The sequence below is a fragment of the Xiphophorus couchianus genome, chromosome 23 (genome assembly GCF_001444195.1).
Source record: "Xiphophorus couchianus chromosome 23, X_couchianus-1.0, whole genome shotgun sequence".
Classification (NCBI taxonomy): domain Eukaryota; kingdom Metazoa; phylum Chordata; class Actinopteri; order Cyprinodontiformes; family Poeciliidae; genus Xiphophorus; species Xiphophorus couchianus.
This window is the reverse complement of record NC_040250.1, coordinates 4357907-4363906: the sequence shown is the minus strand read 5'-3', so window position 1 is coordinate 4363906 and position 6000 is coordinate 4357907.

The following is a 6000-nucleotide window of genomic DNA, read 5'->3' as shown; positions in this document are numbered from 1 at the left end:
GTGGTTAGTGCTGTAATTCATTGTATATCCAAATGATTTAATGTACTGTATATAGCTTTCTGTGTGGTCACTGTGCTTCTACTTGTAAATAAATTATCTTATTACAAAAAAATCCGTCAGCCTGTCAGCCTGCAGCTCAATCATGCAGAGTGATGTGGTCCGAAATAATGGTGCTCATCTTTTATTATGATTTATTGAGTCTTTTATGGTTAAAATCCTGGTAATCCAGCTGCACTACATCAGACTGACAAATCAGGTTGCTGTACAGCTCCGTGTTTTGGGAGAATGAAAATTTTTATTTGATTGTAAAGTGAGGATAAAGTATGAAAAACTTTAAGGTCTGCTTAAAGGATGTGCACCATGATCTTTCTTGGTAATGATTGTTTCTGTTCATTTTATATTTTAAACTCAATATTTTTCTGTGATGAATTTTAAAGGTTTGTGCTTAAAGTGAGGCTGAGCTTTGGTTTTTGAATGCTCTGTGTGCCGCCATGATTCTTTTTAATAAAATGACATCCAATAAATTAACGGACACAGTAATTGGACGTGTGTGCTACCAAGATACATGGAGGGCTTAATCTGCTTTTGCATAGCTTATTATCACTCACAAAATTATTTCTACTCTTTGTGACTCATGGGCTAATACACGAGGAAGCACTGAAACCTCTGAGTGTCAGCACTGCCCCATGCTGTGATTGCAAATTAGAGCCTTTTGGGCCTGTGGTTTTAGGATCCATGATTGCCAATTATGTTTTACTCAACCTCTATTCAGAAAGACTCCAAGGTGTTGTTGCACGAGTCACCGCTGTCCTCACTGTCCATTATTCACACATTATCATTCTTTGTGGTGAAATATCGATTTTTGCTCATATTGTGCAGGGATCATACCCCTTATAGCAGGTACTTGCTCTAAGAGCGCGTGTGTGGGCATCTTGAGCAGTGATATCTGAATTTATAAAGTGGATCTCCTCCCTCCAAGCTATAATGCCTGCTCTTCTTGTGACGTCAGTTATGCCACAGAGAATGTTTCACCTTTTTTGGTAAATGCATTGTCATGAAATAATAATTTGTTTTTCAGTTTTTGCTTTTTTGTCAGAATGAAATGTTTCTAATCACCACAATTTTGCATGTTAGAGTTTTTTGCTTTTAAGTGACAAAACACATACAACAACAGCTACAGTTTTGGTCGTGTCTGTTGAAATTCCCTCAACAGCAAAGTGGAAATATCAGAACTGCCCAAATATATGAGTGAACAATGTCCACCTTCTGTCCATCTGTCCATCTGCCCATCCATCTGTTCATCCATCCATTCACAAGCGGCAGAAGAACACTGTTCAGGCTTTCGACACTGTTCAGGCTTTTGCTAATCCTTGAGTCTGCAGCCTATGGCTTTAAAGCTTGACATGGTCCTTGGGACTCCTTCGATGTAGCTTTTTCATAACTTTGGCCAAGACCTAAGAAATATAAAGTTTACAAAGAGGCTAGTTTTAGCATTTTTTCCATGTTTTTTTTCAGACAGTTATTGTAATGCTCTTTCTCAAAACCAGGACTTATTTCTTTGCTTTGTTATGAAGCTGTAAACTGCATTTTTCTTAATTTTACATACATTTGGAACATATTTTTCACAAAAATGGTTTTATTGTCATCTGGTAAAATCTTTTTCAAAAGCCTAAAATTAGGTATTTTTAGTTTTTTAACTACATGCAAAGCAAAAGAGAGAAAGCTCACCTCTGCAGACTATTTTGTGTCTATAAAGAAAACAAATATTCTTGTATTGTAAAGGTTGCTGAATTGCTGTCCCAGTTGAAACTGATTTCTGATTTATTTTGAGGCCTGACCTGCAGAGTTGACTGATTCTGGTGTTTTTTTCTAAGGACTACAATACATGTAAAAGTAAACTGTGCTACATTTTCTGTGAAGTGTTGGTTTGGAATCCAAAACTTGACTGGTGAATTTTTAATTCTGCTTCTGCCACATGGTGGACATTCTAGTTTGTGGAAAACCTCTAAATGGAGGCAACCAAGAGGTTCACACACCTAAACCACTTCAACTGACTCCTATTGATGTGGAGGACAGCATCTCTTTTTCCAGCTTTTCAGTTTATCTATGAAGCACAGTCCAGCCGTCCTTCATATAAAGCTAACTTTAATCCCTCTTGTCTGTGATCTTGTTCTTTTGGTGAGGGAAAGGAGATGAACTTGTAAATCAAGAGCTTCGGTTTATTTTTCCAGTTTTTCACTGACTGCAGCTGCTCACTCTGTATTTGTGAAGTTTAAGTAAAATGAAATATATCTTTAGACAAATTAAATTAGAAATTAACTTGGTTTGTTTGAAAACTCAGCAGTTCTCTGAACAACAATATCACATTTTGCCAGAAATTACTTTCTTGATACATTTTTTGCGATAACACTTCATTTGAAGGGTTGTGAATAAGACTGTCATAACACCATCATAAACATGACATAATACCTGTTATGTTTTAGCTTTAATAACATAAAGCTATATCATTTTTAAAGTTTAATCAGCAATAATTTTATAACAAATTTATGTCAGATCATGATTTCTTGGTTAATGTCAAGTTGTCATAACAAAGACATTTTGAATAATGTCAACTTTGTATTAAAAGTGTCATGATTCACCGAATGACACTTTATGATAACAGTCATAAATATTCATGAAGACTTACTCATGTTCATGACAGGTGTTATGTCATGTTTATCATGTTTATCGGTGTCATGACAGTTTTATTCACAACCCGTCAAATAAAGTGTTACCCTTTTTGCTTTAGGAGTAAAACATCTCCAACCCAGAAAGAACATTTGAAGATGAAGACCACACTATATTACTTACACTTTTTTTCATATTAACACTAAACTGACAGCACAGCATCTGGTTTCATCATTTAGTGGCTGTATTTACAGAACAAAAAATGAGCAAAGAACTTAGGAGACAGTGTGACTTTCTGAGTTTTCAAGCCAAACCCCAATCACCAAATGTGCGTCATCATGTCCATAATAACAAGGTGTAGTGTATTTCAGCATATTCACAAAACAGGGAACAAACATGGCAGCTCAAGCTGATCCAGTCTCCCGAGGACAAAGACTTGGACGTGCTTGGTGTTTCATCGACACAAAGATAGAAAAATTGTAGTAATTGTGTGAATTTGGCAGATTGCTGGGAGTGGATCTGCACATCAAACTCAGTGTGAGAAGAATGAATAGCTGCAGAAACATGCGTCTTTGCAGTTTTCCTGCGGGGAGGAGTGAACTTGTAAGCTGGCTCCTGCTGATCCTGGAATGGCTGGCAGATTGGAGAGCATTTCACTGAGGACTCTCAGAGAGTTAGCACAACAAGTCTGTGTGCATAATGTGGCCTAAAAACATGCTGTTAGCACTGTAAGGCGCTGTGCTGGGAGCCAAATCTCAAACTTATCTCAAAGACCACTGTTTCTGGTCCAACCAAAACAATCACATTTGTTTGAAGATTTCAATAACCTGCTGTGGTTGTTGACTTTTGCTGAAGGAGGTCATTCATTAGTTAATGGAAGGTGAGAATAATTTTTTGAGCAGTGTTATATAAAATTACACATCCTGTGGTGTCAAATAAACAGCTCCATCTGTCTTTCTCTTGTTTATACGCCGATGGGCATCCAACCATGTATAGTAAATCAGTGCTTATGGTTTTTCTGGAAAGCAGGTCAATATATGGATTAGTTTATGTCTTTCCCAAATCCACCAGGGACACTTTGACATTTCCTGCTCACCAGCAGGTTACACATCTAAACTGGTGCAGCTTTTAAACATAAGAAGAGCTTGCTTGCTGTTGGGTTACATTCGTCTCCATTACAGCTGTTTTGTAAATGTGTTTTTCATTGTCAGAAGCATGTTTTTGCAGGTTGAGAAACTTCTTACAACGCCTAAACACAAAACAGCTCCAAAGCCAAAAATAAACCAGTAAAGCAAGTTAGCAACTCTTCTTATTCTCATGGCTGCTCCTCTCAGGAGTCGTGGTTAGTCTGCCTCCATCTTCCCCTTTCCGTAGCCTCCTCCTCTGTATGTATAACCTTCTGTATATCCACATGCCTCCTCTGCACCAGCTTCATTTTTAAAATCTTTTTTTCCAGTTTATATCCATCATTCTTCCTTTACACAAACTATCTTAGTGTTAGTTATTTACTGACCATAACCTATTAGCATAACTCTGCTTCAAAACATCTCATCTATTCCTTTGCAGCCACGACCTGACAGACGCATCTTCCATCTGTTGTAGGCCTCTGCCAAAGTTACAGAAATGACCTTGCTGAAGGATAACACCTATTTGTAGTCTTTTAAAATCATATCTTTAATATTTTTCTTGAATGCAACCAATAAAATGTTGCTATGTTGGAGGGCAGGCTGAAAACTATAAAGTCTTTAAGAATTTCTGGAGATACAGTATTGTTAAAAAATATTCACCCCCTTTCATCAATCTTGAACTACAAACTAAAGCTCTTTTGGCCTTTTGTTGCTATAGTGACTACCCTTACTCCAATTTAGTCTCTGGAGGTCCTTTTTTAAACTAAACATTCAATTCAAACAAATCCAATCATGATTTTGATGTTTTGCATTTGTCCTTTTTTCTAAAGTAACTTCTTATTGTTAAATGTTTTTTGTTAGATTAATATTGGAAACAGCTTGTAGAAAGACATCTTGTGGAACATCTTTCTCTGCCAACATAGCTTTACCAGCTAATTGTAAGATGGGTTATAACTACAAAGAACTATCAGTCAAACTCCCCCCACTTCTCATTTTAATTTGTTTACTCTTACTTAAAGGTTTTTCACAAGGGGTGTGTTGTGGTAGCGCAGAGGTTAAGCACAACCCACATATAGAGGCCTTAGTCCTCCTGCGGCTGTCGCAGGTTTGATTTCCAGCCTGGCGACCTTCTCCACATGTCTTCCCCCTTCTCTCATTACCCTCTTTCCTGTCAATTCACTGTCAAATAAAGGCCACTAGAGTCAATAAAACCTTTAAAAAAAAAAAAGGCTTTTCACAATTGAGCTCATGCATCGGTTTAGTGGGAAGGTTTTTTTATATATAAAGCATTAACTGTTAATGCTTTATGGAAATATATGTACCGTACTTGTAATTTTGACATGGTTGCATTGCTAGTTGCTACAGGAAGCTAGAATAGTTAAAGCACTGTTTCAAACTATCATTAACTACTGCTTTGAAAGTCATAGGGTTGTTTATGACATGCTTATTGTTCTTTTGCTGTGAGGCAACCAATCTTGGAGACAATTACTGAAGTGGTTTTGTTCTTTAATTTTTAATATTGTTGCTATATTGTTGTTGCTCCCGCGATGAGTCATATGCTGCTATTTAAAAATGGAAACTATGTGCAAATTAAAGCCACAGCAGTTTGCAATCATCATTGTTCCTTGAAAGTATTCACATTCTGTGAACCTTTTTATGCTTTAATTTGTTTCAGCTGGAGGATTCAGTGAGTTATGTTGGAATTTTATATAATAAACCAACCAGAAGTAGTGTTTTATTGTGAAAGAGAAGAAAAATGCTTTAGTTTTTTTTTCCAAATAAAAATCTAAAGATTAGTATTAGTATCAATATAAATTCATGATGGCCTCAGAGGTTTGTTTAAAAAAAAAAAAAGAAAGAAAGAAGTGAACAATCAGCATAAATCAAGTAACAGCAGACAAGTTAGGGTGGATGTTAAAACAGAGTTAGGTTATAAAACAGTTCATAGAGCTCTGTGTAGTCTGTCATTTGAACATGGAAAGATAATAGACCAACTGCAAACCTACTTCTACTCAAATTTTATAAAACAGCCAACTAGAAATGGTCTGGTAAAACTAATTTAAGGGAAGCTAAGACAGCTAAATGTTTTCAAAGTTTGTAAAAGCATTAAACAAAAAAATAGCGAGGCTATTAGCAGATTAGCATATTAGTGGAAGTGTGCTAACACATAAAATCACGCCATTGAGGTTTATCTTTGTAATCACAT